The following is a 19,532-nucleotide window of genomic DNA, read 5'->3' as shown; positions in this document are numbered from 1 at the left end:
ATGCTAAGATAGCTCAACATAAAAAACAAACAAACAAACAAACAAACTTAGTATCTTAGTATACCACATTTCTCATTTTTATAAAAGGATAAAAAATTTAAACATCTTAGTAGATCAGGAAAAGTTAACATCCACTCACAATTTTAGCAAAACGGCAAATCTGTTAACAAAAGGAAGCTTCCTTAATCTAATAAAACCTACAGCAGATATCATAGAAAATAGTAATACTTGAAAAGCATTCTAAGTAAAGTCAGGAACAATTCAAGGAAATCTGCTGTTAGTAACAGCAGATTCAACATTATTTTGGCAGCCTTGGCGAATGAAATAAAACAAGAAAAAGTAAGGAGGTATACAAATTGAAGAAGAAGAGCCCAAACTACTGTTAGTTGAAAAAAGGTACGACAGTCTATGTGGAGAATCTGAAAGGAATTTCAGGAGTGCCTTGCTGGCTCAGTTGGTAGAGACTGCAACTCTTGATCTCAGGGGTTCTGAGTTTGAGCCCCATGATGGGTAAAGGGATTACTTAAAAAAATAAACCCTTTAAAAATAAATAGTAAATAATAAAAGGATATTCAGACAAACTGTGAAAACTAATGAGATAGGACAACAATGTTGTTGGACATATAAGCAACATACAACAACCAATAAAAATCAATTTAAAAAATGAAACAGAAGGAATCAGGACATTATTTAAAAATCTCATTGTTTATAAGTTGGGAGTTTAAAAACAAGGAGGGTATGGTTCAAGGTTACAGAATCTTACTCTCTGCCTATGAATTTGGAAAAAAGAGCAGCAATAATCAATCTGTATTGGCACAGAATTCTACGGTTTACTGAGTACGATATTTACTTTGTATAGTAAGAAATATATCAGTAAAGAAGAGTTGAGTGGCTGCCAACAAGTGTGCATTTCTTTTTAGGGTGATGAAAATGTTCTGAAACTGATTGTGGTGATGGTTGCACAATATTCTCTGTGAAAATACTAAATATTGTACACTTTTAGTTGGTCAGTTGTAGGACATGTAAATTATATCTCAGTAAAGCTGTTATTAAAAAACAGTAAATTAACAAAAAGACAAAACAAAAGAACTTCTCCAAACGAACATATCTTAGAGCTGACAGTAAAGTGTCACCTGCTTGGTAAATTTTTCCCAACAGGTATAAAGTCTTTTTTTATTTTCTGCTTTAACTTCCTAAGAATTTTTGGAAATATTGTTAACTCCCTTTGGGCTTTATTTTATAGTTGGAGAAACTGAAATGCAGAATCTCGCTCAGTCTGGGAAAGCTTCATGGAGAAAGGGAAATGAGTGGATCTTGTTTGCCCTAGAAAGTTCTGGGGAACCTAAAGAAGAAAATAGGTCTGGAGGATAAAAGCTGACAGCTTTATTGAGGAAGAAAAAGTGTGAATGAGATGATTAGCCTGGAAACTTCCTGAACTTTCACCTGTGCCCTTAGTACCTAGTCAGAGTCTCAGCCAAAGGAAGGATTCAGTAAATATTTCTTTAGTACATAAATAAACAAATGGATAAACACCACCAACAAAAAAGAAATACATATTTTGGTCTTTGTCTGTGGTGTTTGGCTACAGCTCCTAAAATGTTTGGAATTTCCTGGGTGACAGAAGCATCTTCTGTTCTAATGAGATGAGCCTTGGTGGGCTCCTGGGTGGGGGCTGGTCCCTAGAAAGACCAAACCACATCAGAAACTTGGAACTTTCAACCCCACCTGCCACCCTTGGGGGAGGGGAAAGGAGCTGGAGATTTAATTAATAATCAATAATCAATCATGCCTACATAACAAATGCTTCATAAAAAACCCCTAAAGTATGGGGTTTGGAGACCTGCAGGATTGAACACACGCAGGTGCTGGGAAGGTGGCAGAGGACACAGAAGCTCCACAACTCTTCCCGCATACCTTGCCCTATGGTCTCTTCTATCTGGCTTTTCCTGAATAATTTTGTTTTTTTTAAAGATTTTATTTATTTATTTTAGAAAGAGAGAGAAAACAAGAGTAGGGGGAGCGGCGGAAGGAGAGGGAGAGGCAGAGAGGCAGAGAGTCCCAAGCAGCATAGTGCCTGATGCAGGGCTCAATCCCATGACCCTGAGATTGCAACCTGAGCAGAAACCAAGTCAGACACTCAACCAACTGAGCCACCCAGGAACCCCTGAGTTCTATTTTTTAAATAATAAGCCAGCAAATGGTAAGTAAACTGTTTTCCTGAGTTCTGGGAGCTGCTTTAGCAAATCACTGAAACCGGGGAGGGGGTCATAGGAATCCCTAATCTGTGAGCCAGGTCAGACAAACTGTGCGTAACTTGGGGATCTACTACTTGCAAGTGGCACCTTAAGGAGGGCGTGTGGTGGAAGGGCAGTCCTGTGTGACTGAGCCCTTAACCTGCCTCCGGGCAGACAGCGTCAGAGTCAGACTGATTTGCAGGACACACAGGCTGTGTCCGGAGAGAACTGGAGAACGGCTCAGTGTGGACATCTACAAATTTAGAGGATAGAGATGTTCTGTGAGTCGGACAAACCATTTTTCCTTCCAACGAGGCTTGTCAAGTTTCACAGTAACACTATAGATTCTCAAATTGTCCTGTGAGGGGTGAATCTATTTTACATGTGAGGAAACAAAGGCTACAGAGTTTCTCAGTCCCTAGTCCTCTGCTTCAAAAAAAGTTTATAACTAGATATTCATTCCGGCTGCATAAAAGATGCTCCATCAACAAACAAGTGAGTACCTACCAAATACCAGGGCAAGGCAGAAACAAATCCCACCGAGGATTTACTGCAAATCTCTTCTGCACGAAGTCAACCACTCAGAACAAAGAGGAGCGGCACTTTTTTTCTACTCCACTGGAAATAGCTAATGTGAGATTTGAATGGAGGAATAAATGTGCCTAAATTCCATCCTCAATCCTGAAGCAGCTGGGGACAACACAGAATGCGGGCTTGTTGCTGCGTTGTTTCAAGCATTTGCCCACTGATAGGGAGCTGTGTTCTTAATAATGTACAGAGTAGGTACCCTCACCTGAAAGATGACAGGATAACGGGGAGGGGGGCGGTCTGCTATAGACTCAGAATGCATGGTATTTATTGGTGGCCGTAAGAACAGACTGCACATCCTTTATTAGAATTCTTCCACTTTTTGGAGAAACATGCAGCAGCTGCCACCATTTTATTATAGGGCACTTTTCTGGTTCTCTAACATGCCACAGTCAGGGAAACCCTAATCCCATTTTTCAGCTCTTTGATGCAGATTTCCCTGGTGGTGCCATGCAGTGGAATGGGCTGCTCTACCAATGGGTGGAAGGAAATGCCTGCTTCACCCTCTGTGAAATGAGGGGGCGGGGGAAGCCTGCCAGGCAGATCATCAAAAATAGGGTACACAGAACAGGGAAAGGTGTGGGGCTCCTTCTGATGGAGAAACATGGGTGAGAAAAACAGAGAATGCTTCAAATGCTTTTTTTTTTTTTTCAGATAAAAGTTTGTTTTATTGAATAACTGATCTGTCTTATTGCCGAGGCCACTATGTACAGACAAAAGAGAGGGAGTTTTATTTCTTGGTCTCTTCCTCCTTGGACAGAGTCTTGATGATTTCCTCCTTCTTGGCCTGAAGCTGCTCTTCATGGTGCTTGCGAGCCTCCTTGGTCTTTGATCTGCCAGCCTCATCCTGGTCAGCCAGAAGCTTCTTGTAGCTTCTTGTGAGCCTTGTCTGCCTTCAGCTTGTGGATGTGTTCCATGAGAATCCGCTTGTTTTTGAACACATTACCCTTCACTTTCAGGTACAGGCTGTGATACATGTGGCGATCAATCTTCTTAGATTCACGATATCTTCTGAGTAGTCGGCGCAGAATTCTCATCCTCCTCATCCAGGTTACCTTCTCTGGCATTCGAGCATTGGCAGTACCTTTCCTCTTACCAATGCCCATATGCCTGCGCTTCCAGGGGGCCAAAGTGTTCTTCCAGCACTGAGCCTGGGAATGGACAGTCACAGGCTTCCAGATGATCAGCCCATCTTTGATCAGTTTCAGATCTGCTGACAGGAATTGGCATTGGTGATTTCATTGGTCTTGTTGGGGTCCAACCAGACCTTCTTTTTGCCACAGCGGAGAACACTGGAGGCAAGCCTCTTCTGAAGCCTGCTTTTGAACAAGATTTTTATAAACTCTTTTGCCTGTTTTAGCCTAGGGCCGCATACTTGAAATGATAAAAGCAGTTCTTTCAATTCATTGTTAAATCCTAGAATTCCCACAGCTAGTATCAACATGCTGGGGCTATGGCTACAGAAAACAAAAGGGTGGGGGCCTGGGCCGGGGGCCACAAGGTGTTCCAGTTAAAACCAGACAAGCAGAAATGCAAGACTTTGTGTCCCACCAACCCTTTCCACAGGCATGGTTGAATTTTCCCCTTCTTGTCCAGTTTTTCCATGTTAGCTGGATTTAGCAACTGTTGTTTTGGCTGTAATCAGAGATCCAGTGTGGTATAATTATTCTAACATCACAAGGTACAGTTTCATTTCCAGAGCTGACATTTTAAAACCTTTGCCAATATTACCAGAGCACTTCCTTTAGAGTATGTGAAAGGAAATCGGTACCAGGGCGACGCAGTAAATCAGGTTTCACTGAAGCCCCTGCCCTCCCAAAGGCAAATCAACATTTAGGGCTCCCAGAGGAAAGGTAGGGCAGATTTCCCCATTACTCTAAATCAAACACTGTGGAGTACTTCACCTCTGCCCAAAGGTACATGAGGAAGGAGTCCTGCATATGGTACAAATTAGAAAGCATCCTCCCCCTTCCTCTCTCTAGGCCTAGAGACAAGCTAGATAGCTACGCCTTGTATGCGATGAGTCACCAGGATAGAGGGTAAAATCATGGTTGGGTAAGAACTTTAGGAAGATCATTTTAACAGAATTGGACATTCCCTCCCTCCCTCCACCCTTCCACCAAAGAATGAGGGAAAGGTACTAATTTTAGTTTATACACCAAACATTTACAGATCATTGTCACAATATCTGGTGGATCCTTACAACTTGAAGATGTTCTAAGGAAGGACCCGAGTTGGGTGTTACAAGCACTGGAGGAAGCATTTCCTATATGACACAAAATGACGTCACCAATATTTTCCAGGTACTTTACAAAGTGTGATCACACAATGTCATTAGCCCCTCTGAAAAGCCCTTTGAGGTCTCAGTGTGACCATTTTACAGATGGGGAAAAAAGGTAGAGACAGGAAAAGCAAGTGACTTAAGGCCATATGGCTGGTGGGTAGCTGGCTGGGACCGGACCTCTGCTCTGTTTGATTCTAGATCCAGAGCTGTCTACGAATTTGTGAAAAGGAGCTTTCTTTCTTTCTTTTTTTAAGATTTTATTTATTTATTTGACACAGAGAGATCACAAGTAGGCAGAGAGGCAGGCAGAGAGAATGGGGGAAGCAGGCTCCCCGCTGAGCAGAGAGCCCCAAGTGGGGCTGGATCCCAGGACCCTGAGATCATGACGTGAGGCTTAACCCACTAAGCCACTCAGACACTGAATCAAAACAGTGAGGGTGATCACCGCCTGCCTACAGCGCTTGGCAGCCCTGCTACTGACTGACACTGCTGTGCTTGAATGCAGACACGTCAGACTCGGAGTAGTGGACACACAATGAGCAATCAACACACTAGCCCCAAGGTTGAGGTTTGTTTGAATTTGTTATTGACAGTCACATGGAATTGCCCAGTAAACAGTCTGAAAATTGGGTGGGCCATTTTGATAGAATTTAGTCTCAATTCCTTGCCTTGGGGCATGACCGGTTCTGTTCCAAACCCCTCCCAGCCCTGTGCAGACACAGAAGAGGTGTGTCAAAGCCTTGCACATCCTCTGCTGATTCACTTGGCCAACCTGCAGAGCTGTGAACTCTGTGAGGCTCATCGCTCCTCTTTGATTAGCAAGTTCTGAGCTTATTCAGTAATTCCCCAGTGTCTCCTAGCACAGAATCATGTTTCAAATTACTGCAAACTCACCTGTAGCTAGGAGAAAGTAGCCAACACACAAAAGGATGGTTGCCTCCAAAAATACTCAACTTTTGGCTTTTAGATGTCAGGTTTCCCTGACACTCTGCCAAAGAAGATTTGCCAGTCTCTGCTGTAGTTTAACCCTTCCAAGGAAAGCTCCCAAACAGAAGATAAGCAGGTAAAAGGAGGTGAATGGGGTCGGGGGCATTAAAAAATCTCCTACTCCCAAGAACAACCGCTGGGTTAAGGGCTTGTGCTGTGGGAATGGATCACTCTGAAATGGAACCCTATCTTGGCCACTTACTAGCTAATTACTTGGGGGTGAGTCACATAAGCTCTCTGCTCCTCAGTGTCCTTTCTAACCAATGAGAATAACAATGGTCACTATCTCAAGCAGCTGTGGTGAAGACTCAGGACATACAGGGCCAGGAGGCACTCAAAGGTTTATCTACTCTGTTACTATTGTCAGCAGTTGCCATCTATAGTCACTAAATGCATGGAAAATTCCCCATAAAGCTTTCTGGGACATCCATGCAAAGCTGATCCCCTTGCCGGCCCTGGCAGCACATCCGAAAGAGGTGCAGAGGGCAGAGTCTCTTTGGGGCAGAGTCTCACGTTAGAGGGTCTTCACCGTCCCTTACACAGCTTGCCGCCGCCCACTATCCTACCACTCTGCGCGCCTTGCCTCTCACCTAGAACGTAGGCCTATTCTTCTCCTTGACAGCATATGCATCATCTCTGAGGTTGAGTCGACACCTCTGTGACGCTGTTCTCAGCCACCCTTTCCCAAGCTGGTGCCAGCCACGCTGATTTCCATTAGAACTTCGTCAGCACGTGGTGTGCACAGCGGCATCTCGTCCATCCAGCTGTTTCATGAGTTCCTGGCCTCCCCACCTCACCCTTACCGATGGCAACTCATTTCTGCGTTGTGCTTTACAGATCCCTAATGTGCTACACCTGTTATCTCATCATCGGTGGTGTGTTGGGGCTCTCCCTCCAACACCTCTGTTAGACATTTTTACCATCATCCCCTTGTTACAGAACAGGCCACTGGGAACCTGATAACCTACAGCTGTCCACTCCACATTCTTCCCCTCAAATCCCCACGCATGGCCTGGAACAACAGTGCCCTCAAATTAAGCTAACATGGCAGCTTTCATACTAGGAAATGCTTGCATGTTTGCAGGGTGCTGGTGCCCTGGAGAGGACTCACAGTGAACTGTGCCTTGTTCTCAGGAGTGAGTGAGATGTGAGGCACTGGAAGGTGAGGGATCCTACCAAATACTGACTTTTTTATAAAGGGCAAAGTTGCATCCCAAACACACTGCTGGTTACTGACAAGCTGAAGCCTGGACCCACAATGGTTTCCAGAACCAAGCTTGCCAGGTCATTGAAATTTCTGCTGTGAGGCAACAGGGAAGCCTCAGAGGTGCAGGGTCTGAGCTGAGGTCCTGCTTGCAGTATATGCTCGTTATTTGTTGGGGGTCATTGCTTCCATGGGGTGTGAGCTCTTCCAGGGCAGGGACTAACTTCCTCACAACCTGGTTCTCCAGCCCATCTGGCATAGCACCTGGCTCAGCAGCCACTAGTAGTGGCCCTAAGGCCTACTGTTTAGCATGTACGTACTGCTGAGCTATAAGCCAATACTCTTAAAGGGACTCTATCTCTTTAATCCTTAAAATATCCTTAAAATGTTGAGAGTCTGACTCTTGGTTTTGGTTCAGGTCATGAACTCCAGGTCATGAGATCCAGCCCCATCTGCTGAAGATTCTCTCGCCCACTTTCCCTCTCCTTCTGCCACTGCCTCCACCATCCCCCGCCATGCACATGCAGATGCTCTAAAAATAAATAAATCTTTAAAAAAAAAATGTCCTGGGGTACCTGGGTGGCTCAGTCAGCTAAACACCTACCTTCAACTCAGGTCATGATTGCAGGGTCCTGGGATGGAGTCCGCATTGGGCTCCCTGCTCAGTCGGAGCCTGCTTCTCCCTCTACTCCACACTTGTGCTGTCACCATCCCTATCTTTCTCTCTCAGCTAAATAAATAAAATCTTAAAAAAAAAATGTCCTGATGAGGGAGGTGGATGTATCATCTTCCTTTGTTTACTGAATGAATAAACAAAAGGAAGGCGGTGGATTTCAGACATGCTAGTTCTCTACCAGCATACTGGTGGAGAAGGAGTTTTATCCAGGGGTGCCCCTGTCATGGTAAAGCAGCATGCTTAGTAGAGAAGTATGGTGGGGAGGGGGGAGCATTTGGTTGAAATGGGTTCAAATCCAGCTGTGCCCCTTCTTAGCTGCATGACTCTGGGTAAGTTTACTGAATTTTGCTGAGCCTCAGTTTCTTGGCCTCAGGAGATTCCTATGAAAATTAAGTGAATGTGTGTGCAAAGTCTCAAGCAAGAGCTGCCATTTGGGGAGGTATTAGGTTCCCTCCTCCCATCACTCACTCCAAGACCAGCACAGCCTCAACCTATGTGAATGTGGTCTCCAAACTATAACCATTTTAAAATGCCATATGAAGTATCATTATCTGAAAGTAGGGAGAGAAACAAAAAATGGTTAAGGTGTATGAAAACTCTCACCAGTTGACTTCACTGACAGTAAGTAAATAATACTGTGTGCATGACTGTAGGACACTTGTATGCACTGTATCCCTTTACCCCAAGGAGGGTTGGTTGCATTAGAACAAAATCTGAGTAAGATTCACTATCCAAATCTATTCCACCAAGGAAGCGAGGGTTCTGAAATACCCTCATCTACTTATTTCTTCATCATTAAAATGGGGATTGTTTGTAAAACATGTCTAATTACATTCTGCTTTAAACACCCCTCACCCCGAGTCTATCCAGTGCCAAGGTTCATCTGTAGTCCCTCAGCCTGGCAGGGAAACCCCTATACGATATGGCTTCTGCCTATGTGAGCAGCTTTGTATCCCACATCTTGCTCATGTGAATGATTTGCTCAGGCCAAACTGATCACCTCACTGGCCCAAATCTCCTTCTATGTTCTCCCCCTGCCTCTCTTGTGGGACTGCTCTGATACTCTGACTACTCAGGTCTTAGACACTGGGAGACCAGTGTACATGTGGCTATGCACATGTCTTATCCCCAAGCAGATTAGAAATTCCTGGAGATCAGGGACCAAATCTTAGATTTGTTTTCTCCATGGGAATATTTACTTGCTTTCCTTTATGGGAAGCAAAGCATTCCCATCAAATAATAGTCTATTATTAGACTATTCTGGTACATCTAGAAGAATTTTGAATGCAAGAGTTTTTCGACCTTTGGTGCATACCGGAATTGACTGTGGAGCTTTTCTTTTTCTAAGATTCATATGCCAGGTACCCAGACTTGGGGGTTCTCTTATGTTACATCTGAGGTAAGGTCCTTGCATCTTTATTTTTTAAACATCCCCCAGGTGATTCTGATGTATGTCAGAGGTTAGCAATTACTGCCACCTATCCCTGAAAGGACACACAGACTTCCTTATGCCCCCGTTCTCTCCTAAAGTACAGGAGAAAGCCTGCTGACTTTGACATAGGTGCCATCTGTGCCACTATACTCCAGCCCTCTCTGAACCTCTTCTTCTGTAAAATGTGAGTATCACTAGCTTTACAGGTTTGTGAAGAACAAATGAGACAGTGAAGATCAAACGAAGACAGTGCAAGTTAAAGCACTTTGTAAACTGTTAAATACAAAATGGTACTTCCGCTACTGCTACTGACAGTATTTAGGCCGAATGGGCCACATTAGATGGGCTTGATGGAAGCAGAGCCTGGGAAGTAGGGTGCTTATTTGGCCTGAATCAAAAGTAGTGGGGGCCTGAGGGTTCCCAAGAATACAAGACACTTCTCTTCGGTACTTGCCTCTGTGCATTCCCTCAATTTATATCTGAGGTTCTGGACAGGCGTAGGGCCCCTATTGTTCTCAGGCAAAAGCATCATTCCCTTTGCCCTAGCAATTCCTCATAACACTGCCACTGGGGCAAGAATTAGGAATGACTTCTTTATGCTTGAGCTACCTACATAGCAGTCACAAGAGGCAAGGGCCTCTCTCATCAGCAATGGTGTGGGGGACTTAGGGGAGCAGGAAAAAAATACCTAGCAACCAAATCTCCACTCAGCCTTGAGCAAAAGCAGAAAGGGTATTCCTGAATCCTACCCTCAACCCAATACTTTCCTGCACACTCATTGGCCCACGCTCCCAGCCTTGAAAAACACTTGCAGGTAACCTGCCAAGGCTTCAACTTCACAAGTGAGGCAGTCATCTGGTCATTGTAAGAGCTAGGCCTAAAATATGGGCAAAGATGTGAACCAAGATACCGCGGCTGTTTCTGGCCATAGGCATGTGGAATATGTTGTTTAGTTAACCAAAGAGTGGTTTTATCCACACAGTTCATTTATCTGCTGACAAAGACCACGGGGGAGAATATTTGATGCCGAACACTCCATACCTATGATAATTGCAGTGAGAACAGCAGGACAGAGTGGTCAGGAGCAGGCTCTCCCGAGCCCATCTGCCTTAAGATGAGTCCTGGCACTGCCATTTCCTAATTGTAAGCGTAGACAAGTCACTCTACCACTTTCTGCCTGTTTCCTCATATAAAGCGAGGAAGAGAACTTAACCTACCCACATCATGGAAATTCGAGGATGAAACGAGAATGTAAAGTTAGTTATGACAAACAAAACTGGGAATTATTTTTTCTATTGTTTCTATTGTTTCTATTGCACCTGGGTTCCTTATGGGACACAAGATGGTTTTAAGGTTTTGGTAGCATTAGTACAGGAAATTCATCGCTGAAAGCCTGAAACATACCTTCTCCCCTCCTTCCTTCTTCCCTTTTTCTCCCCCTCCCTTCCTCCCTCAGTCAGAGCTTCAGAGGTTACAGTATTTTCAAACAATAATAGCATGCCCGTGGGGCGCCTGGGTGGCTCAGTGGGTTAAAGCCTCTGCCTTTGGCTCAGGTTATGATCTCAGGGTCCTGGGATCGAGCCCCGCATCGGGCTCTCTGCTCAGCGGGGAGCCTGCTTCCTCCTCTCTCTGCCTGCTTCTCTGCCTACTTGTGATCTCTGTCTGTCAAATAAATAAGTAAAATCTTTAAAAAAAAAAAATAGCACGCCCGTCAGGGGCACCTGGGTGGCTCAGGGGGTTAAGCCGCTGCCTTCGGCTCAGGTCATGATATTAGGGTCCTGGGATCGAGTCCCGCATCGGGCTCTCTGCTCAGCAGGGAGCCTGCTTCCTCCTCTCTCTCTCTGCCTGCCTCTATGCCTACTTGTGATCTCTCTCTGTCAAATAAATAAATAAAATCTTTAAAAAAAAAATAGCATGCCCATCAGAGGACTGACACTCTGGGAAATCTGACAAGTTGGAGTCTCAACATTAACATTTTGGATTAAAAAATGTTTGAGGCTCAGTAAGGGATAGCCCTGTACTCTGTGTTTACTCACATAGAGCCTTTTTTTTTTTTTTTTTAAATCATGATGAAAAATTTTATAGGGGTAGAATTTCAGAGCTGGAAGGGAACTCTGAGATCAACAGTTCTTTTTCCTTCATTTACCAGATGGGAAAACTGGGGTCAAGAAAGATTAAGGTTGTTTCTATTGTTTACCTTATCATTTAAAATCAATACCTTAAGAAAGAATTGTTAAAATTCAATAAAAGCTATTCTCTTTTAATTAACTCCATTGGCTTTGAGGTTCATATCAAGTTTTTTTCTCCAGGCCTTAGCAAGCCCCCAACTGTCAGTTTGGGTATGGGCTACTTTGGGAATGCAAAAGCTGTCAAGTGTTTATTCTAAAATCTAACAATTCCCAGATGTCCATCTATATTCCAGGGTCTGGCTGAAGTCTGATGTATCAAAGAAAAGAGCAGTAACAAAGCAGTGATTTGTAAGGAGACCGTGCCTTCCCTGGGTTTTCCTCACATAGTCCGCACGTTGGCAAACACAGCACATTCTAATCCACCTTTCTTTTTTTCAAAAGATTTTATTTATTTTATTTATTTGACAGAGAGAGATCACAAGTAGATGGAGAGGCAGGCAGAGAGAGAGAGAGGAGGAAGCAGGCTCCCTGCCAAGCAGAGAGCCCCATGTGGGACTCGATCCCAGGACCCTGAGATCATGACCTGAGCCGAAGGCAGCGGCTTAACCCACTGAGCCACCCAGGCACCCACTAATCCACCTTTCTAGCCTTATTCCCCAATCCTCCTTTCCCTTATCCTTACCCTCCTCTTCGTGGACCCCTCACCCACAGCTCCCTCCCCTGCTGGCTGTTTAGGCCAGAGCCAGAGCCCAGGGAGGCACCAGAGTCCTTCCTTTCTCTCACTCACCACCCAACCAATCACTGGCACCTGCAGATTCTACCTTCTCAAATTCATCCACTTCTCTCTGGCCTGCTCTTAGCCAAGCCACTATCCTCCTTGAGTCAGCCTATCATCTGCAACCTGTCCTCTGCCCTGTGGCCATCTTTCTGAAGCAGGGATCTAGCTGATCATGTCATCCTGCGCAGAACTCCAAGGTTCTCCCTACAGCTCTCAACATGAACTCTCCATGTACTTGTGTGCCTGACCAAGCCTTGCATGACCTAGCCCATCCGTGCCTCAGCCTCCCTGCCCATCCCTCCCAGCCGTGCTGAGCTGCTCTCAGGTCACAGATGGTTTCTCTTCCTCTCTCTTATCTTTGGGCCTTCGCATGTTAAGTTTCTGTGGCCTGGAATATTCTTGCTTTCTTTCTATTTGCAGCTCTTTCTAGTCACACCTTAGATGTACCTCTTCCCCTAGAAAGCCTCTAGTGAAGCCTCCTATGGCCAGCCAGCTCCCTTCTATGGCTTCTTTTGGGTATGTCCTCAACCTCCCTCTGAGCTGGGTGCCCCCTAGCTAGGTCAGACATCTTTAAGAACAGGGACAGAGGGGCACCTGGGTGGCTCAGTGGGTTAAAGCCTCTGCCTGCCTTCAGCTCAGGTCATGATCCCAGGGTCCTGGGATCGAGCCCCCTATTGGGCTCTCTGTTCAGCGGGAAGCCTGTTTCCTCCTCTCTCTGCCTGCCTCCTCTCTGCCTACTTGTGATCTCTGTCTGTCAAATAAATAAATAAAATCTTAAAAAAAAAAAAAAAAGAACAGGAGCAGAGTTTTTTCCTCAAACTCCTGTATGCTCTGCCTTCTTGTTCTCTCACCACCTCCCCCACCAGCTCCTGGCAACCACTGATCACTACTGCCTCCGCAGTTATTCCCTTCCTGGACTGTCGTATAGTTGGAATCATAGTATGTGGTCTCTGCACACTGGCGTCTTTCACTTAGTAATATGCACTGAAGTTTCCTCCATGTCTTTTTGTGGCTTGACAGCTTATTTCTTTTTAGCACTGAGTAATATTCCACTGTCTGATGTATCATAGCTTATTCACCTACTGAAGGACATCTTGGTGCCTCCAAGTTTTGGGAATTATGAATAAAGTTGCTATAAATATCTGTGTGCAGGTTTTTGTGTGGACATAAGTTTTCAACTCATTTGGGTAAAGCAAGGAGCAAGACTGCTGGATGGATGGTAAGGACATGTCTGGCTTTGTAAGAAACTGTTGCACTGTCTTCCAAAGTGGCTAGAGCATTTTGTATTCCCACCAGCAATGAAAAAGGATTCCTGTTGCTCCATATCCTTTCCAGCATTTGTTGTTGTCAGTGTTTTGGATTTGGGCCATCTTAATAAATCTGTAGTGGAATCTCATTATTGCTTTCATTTGCAAATCCCCCAATGACAGACGATAGGGAGCATCTTTTCATATGCTGTTTTGCCATCTGTGTATGTTCTCTGCTGAGGTGGGGGTGCAGATGGGGACTCAGCTCAGAGTCTCAGTACTCTACTGGCACAGAGTTGGTGCTCAACAAATACCAGTTTAGGAATTATGTTAAGAAAAAAACCCCCAAAAAACCAAAAAAACCAACCCAACCCAACCCAGCCAAACCAAAAGGAATGACAGCTGTTCCAAAACACACCTCCCTGCTCCCATGCCTTTTTTCTGGCAGTTTCCCACTTTGACATCTAACTGCATATGCCACGTACTGTCAGGATGGTTTGGGTTTCCCACAGACAGCAGTGCTCTGTGCTGGCTTCAAGCTCCCACAACGTTCTTCTGTTTAATCTCTGTTATCATGCGCACTGTATTTAAACATGGAAGACAGTTTTCTAGCTTATCTTTCAATAAGCTGTAAATCGTTTGAGAGGAAGGATTGACCTTACACACTTAAAAAATATTTTTAAAATTTACAAATAGCAAAAAACTGACATTTTGGGGTAAACAATTCTGTGAGTTTTATACACACCTATGTCTGTGTCACGACCAATACAATCTCACTCACTTCTGATTCTCTTCCTGCCTATGGGACAGCATCTTGGTCTTGTAACTATACACTTAAGACATGTTGAACAGAATTACACTATTTCTCAAGACATAAGCACTCTGAAAAGTGGCAAGTTTTACCAGGTGCCTTTTCTTGAATTAAGATTAAAACCCAATTTATATCAAATCCCCCCCAGGAATGAAGCAATTTTGAAACCTTGACCAGATACCCCTGGCTGTTTCTTGTATTTGGAACATTCTTTACTCTCCTCACCATTCTACCCATACATGCCAGCATCCAGATCAAACACTTTCACGGAACCGTCCCCTTTTCTGAATTCTCTCGATGGATGCACTTCTTCCAAAACTGCCAAACATATGCACATTGATTAGTCACAATGCCTGTCCTGTCTCTGCTACAGGACGGTGGCTCCACACAGGAACCAAGGCTTTTATGCCTCATTCTTCTGTGGCTAGACATGTGCTCTGCCAGGGACTTGATGAACTCACACCTGGCCAATGACTCTTAAAAGCACAGCAGGTCTAAATGCCCTACTGAATCCACTGTCAACCACAGAAACAGAAATGCAGTGAGCACTGTCTGAGCCTTATTCATGTTGACAGCTAGTGGCTTACACAAGAGTCATCACTATGTTGGCTAATGTATAGTCAGTGCACTTGGGCGGTATAGTGTGGGTGACAAGAGTGGGTGGCATTTCCTGGAACAGGCAGACACATCTCAAGTCTCCCTCTCCCAGGGGAAAAACCACCGAGTTCCTTCTGCTCTGGAAATAAGGCCTGAGCACAGGAAATGGCTTGTTGATCTGAAAATGGAAGGTAAAATGGATAGCCCAAACAAAACACTGTAAATGCCCATCTTTGAAGTTTATTACGTTTCTCTTACCAATTCTGAAGTGGGAAGGGGAATATTCTGCTTAATAGATGAGAATATGGGCCTTAAAGTCAGCATGGCCAGACTCAAATTTTGACTACCACTTCCTCTAAGTATGTGATTCGAACAAATAACTTCATCTTTTTTAAGCCTTACTTTCCTTTCTGTAACATGGGCATACTAATACTTTAAAGGAGTAGTTATCAGGATTAAATGAGGCAGTTCCTTTAAAGCATTAAACAAAGTACCCGGGACACAACAGATGCCTATAAAACAGTACCTACTATTTTTATTTTTGCTGCTTTTATGCTGTCTACTTTTCATCAAGCATTTCAATTATAATGTCTTATTTTATTTGATCTTCACTATTATTATAAGATGGGACATTAATCCCAGGGAAAGGCAGAACGAAAGCTCAGAACATGGATGGACATCATTGGTGACCTGTTTTGTGGTCCCTTTGGCCAGACTGCAGCACCAGGCTCTAGGGCCCTTGACCCTGTGGTGGAACTCAGAGGTTGAAACAATCTCTTTTACTTCCAGTACTTGGCCCAAGAAGTGAGAAAGTGCTCCAGCCCTCAGAGCTGGCTGGTGGGTGGAAGGGTGGGGGCAGGGCTCCAAGAGGCAAGCCAGTTGTAAAGTTAAGGAGACACTCAAGGCCATTGGGTGGGTGAAGCCACAGATGCTGGTAATTTATCCAGGGGGACTAAGACTACACATGGCATGCTGCCGACCAATTTAACTTATGCCTGAAGCTATCAATTCTACCCCCAAGCCTGGAAATTTGACTGCCAAGAACAGCATGGTCAAAAACACAGGATGAAAAAGAGCAGGATCAATTTTTGCTTCATGTTGAGAATGTGCTGTTTTCGGCATAAAAACCTGGGGAAAGGATGCAAAGAAAGGGCAGTGCCCCAAGGCAAGCCTCTCCTGTCTGACTGCACATGGCATACGTAGGGGTACCCCACCAGAAGGAAAGAGAGCTCTGGAGACCTGGGGAAAAGACAACCCTGGGGAAGGCCTGAGCAGGCGATTTAGTTTATCACCTGGGGCAGAGGTGTTAATCACACATGGGGTTGAGGTTACCTCAAATGAGGCAATTCAGTTCATCAGCAGTAACTCAGGACTTTTTTTTCCCCCAACTTGGGGAAGGGGCAAGTCTACAAAGACAAACAAAAGGTAATATTGTAAAATATACATTCAGGTATGAATGTAGGGAATTGTTCTGCCTGAGAGCCGATGGGTATCTATTTCAGACAAGGTGGCTAGTCCCAGAGATCCTGTGGCCTAATGGGCGGGGTGGGTGCCATTCTCCCGCGGGATGAAAGAAAGAGAATACTGAAAGGGGGTGAAGATATAGGATTTCAGGCAACTCTGTGACAGGCATGCGTCTTCCTTCTGATTTCTGCAGACACCAGCTGGCGGGGGGAGGTGGAAAGACAGGCCCACAGAAGAGAGGATCTCCCCAGTGGAAGAGGAAAACAGGGGAAGCCAGAGGGAGAAAGTCATTCTGGGTTCAAAGAAAATCAACTTAGAAAGCTTCCCTTATAAAAATAGCCATTGGCAAAGCCTAGCCTATTTATAACACCCGACCAAGATCACTATCAGATCCTGGGCTGAATCACAAGACCCTGTAAATAATCCTCACAAGTATGGGGCACTGGCTGCCTGATTTATGGGAAGATATTTGAAACACCACCGGAGCAACTGAGTCAGGGAAAATTTGAGTGCTGGCACCAAATGGTACACTTGCAAGTGGATCTCACTTTACAGAAATAGATAGGTTCCTGAAAAGTTGGCTCTAAGATTAATTCAATTAATAGAGTCATATTTTCCTAGTGAATCACATTTTAAAACTAGAGATGGACGGGGGGAAGGGAGACAAAAAAAACCCAAGACGATGGTGACCCTAAAACTAAATAAAAACCACTCTTCATTCAGCAAACTTTAAAATCACACTTATTTAAAAGGCCATTATAAATGCTCATAAAATAGAAGCAATCAGTCAGCAAATAGTGCCTATGATGTACAGGGAATTGCACCAGGCTTTGTGGGGCTTCCCCTTGGGAGCTCACAATCTCGGACTTTAAAGAAAATAACATTGAGCATTCATGTTCCATCAGAAAACACCCCCTGGGATGGAGACGAGAGGTGTGCACGAGAGGCTGCCTGGCCCTTGAAGTGCTATTTGGGCTCGGACCAGCTCTGTTTCCCTCCTGCCAGAGCCAAGAGGGTTTGCCCGTTAAGTAGGCCTTTTCAGACTCTTTTTTTTTTTTTTTTTTTTTTTTTTAAATAAACTAAAAGCTGTCGGCTATGTGGTGCTGTGTCAAAATTGCTATTTATTTAACTAACTTAAAAAAAAAAAGAAAAATGAAAAACCCTCATGATCTGGGTACCTTAATAAAATGAGAAGAGTTAAGGTATTTAAAGCTCTCTGAAAAGTTAAAAGCTGCATGCACAACTGAAGGAGTTGTTATTTTAAACTTTAAAGGGCATTTGCTCAAGGGATTTGTTTGTTTGGAAAAAGTCTGCCTCCTTCTACTTTTTATGCTCTCTTGCACATAGCCCATTACTGGTCACTGGTGACAGGACCAGATATCTATTTGTTATTGGTTCTGTCAGTACAGATGGTGACATACTGAGTCTGCTTTGAATAAGGGACAAACACACCCTGACAGGGATGAGACTGCGGTCTCTGAGCTAATAATGTTGCCGGTGATTGCAGGCATATGCACAGAGTTGGGGCAAAGTAGTTCAAAATATGCTATATCCCTTAGACACTATACATCTCAGGAACTGGTAACACAGGGAGCCTGTCCACAGCTAGTAAGAGTGAAACTCTTCCTGGCATTTCTGAATCAGATCTGAAAATGCACAAAATGTCAGAGAATAAACAGCCATTTTTGAATAATAGGAACACATTTTTTTTTTTGTTTCAGTTCCATAGTGATGAATGAAGTTGTAGCAGAGACTGCTATTTATCCTAATATCACCTCTTCTCTTCTTCCTTTTACTGGCAGAACTGCTTTCAGATTTTTAATAGCAACGTAAAGGGTTGCCCTGAAGACTACATTTCCCAGACTGCCTTACACTACAGGTGCGACCGCCTGTTGACCAGTGGGGATGGAAAACACTTCTAGCTCATGTCCTTTAAAAGAGATATCACTGACCCTTGCCCTTTCCACAATCTAGAGGGTGGACTTGGCATTGCCAAGCCAGCTTTGACATCCTCCGGCAAGGGTTCTTAACCCTGAAGTCCACAGATACTCCCTCCACCCCACCACAAGGGGTCCATAAATAGGAATGCTGGTCTTGTAAACTTGGATGGGAAGAAAACTATGCAACTTTCTTTTCATTAACGTCTATCTCAAATTTAGCATTTCCTTCAGTTATCATGTAGGGAACAAACCATAAATGGTATCTGCTATATCCATGACTGTCACCAACTGAAATTATAGGCATTTTCATATCACATTTGCTATGGATTATCTTGAAAAAAATCACATACACTTATCAATACTTTGAAAGTGGCCATTAGATTTGTCACTAGATCATTACTTGGTGTATTAATGAAGCACACGTTGTAATATCATGAGTTCATCTTATTTTTTTATACTTTGACAATTATATTTCAACATTAATTAACTTCTATTATAATCCTACATATTTTATATTAGACATTTAAAAACATTACTCTGTGAAGTAGTCTGTAGGTTTTGTCATAGTGCCAAAGGGATCGATGGCACCAAAAATACATTAAGAAGCTTTACCTAGGGGATGGCAGAGCAATAATATTTATGAAACTCAGGTCTGTGGATGACTTTGTAGAGCAGAACTATCCTTGAAGTTCTGGACCACTCCTTTAGATCAGGGCTGCCCAAAAAAACTTTCTGGGATGATGAAAATGTTCTATATGTGCTGTTCAATACAACAGCCTCCAGTCAAGCGGCTCCTAAGTGCTTGAAATGTGGCCAGTGCAAATGAGAAACTGAATTTTAAATTTTATTTAATTGTACTTGATTTAAATGTAAATAGCTACAAGTACGTAGTGGCTACCATATTGGATAGCACAGCTCTAGATTGTTATAAGAGAGGGAAACAGATTTCCGTCTTGTTTGAACTGCCGTATTTTTGGTCCTCCCCCTGTTATAGTACTTTAACCTATACCTTAACTAATACACAACCCTACCTAGAGTCAATAATAATAATAATATACCAGGGATAGAAGGTACAGTTGTACAAACTCAACACATAAAGATACTTGCAAATTGAAACCAAGAATTGTAATAGGAATTTTCTAGTTACAAGTCATTCCCATA

At 43.8% G+C, this 19,532-nt stretch overlaps 1 protein-coding gene and 1 pseudogene across 2 annotated transcripts in view; both read right to left on the bottom strand.

The window, feature by feature from the left end:
* ATG7 (autophagy related 7) overlaps window positions 1-19,532 on the bottom strand; it is a 243,768-nt gene that overhangs the window by 29,562 nt on the left and 194,674 nt on the right. The gene's annotated exons all lie outside the window — the stretch shown is intronic.
* On the bottom strand, window positions 3,474-6,742 carry LOC116580755 (annotated as a pseudogene).

This window comes from Mustela erminea, chromosome 1 (genome assembly GCF_009829155.1).
Source record: "Mustela erminea isolate mMusErm1 chromosome 1, mMusErm1.Pri, whole genome shotgun sequence".
NCBI classification, from domain to species: Eukaryota; Metazoa; Chordata; class Mammalia; order Carnivora; family Mustelidae; genus Mustela; species Mustela erminea.
The sequence above is the reverse complement of the archived record's forward strand: the minus strand, read 5'-3'. Positions and strand labels throughout refer to the sequence as shown.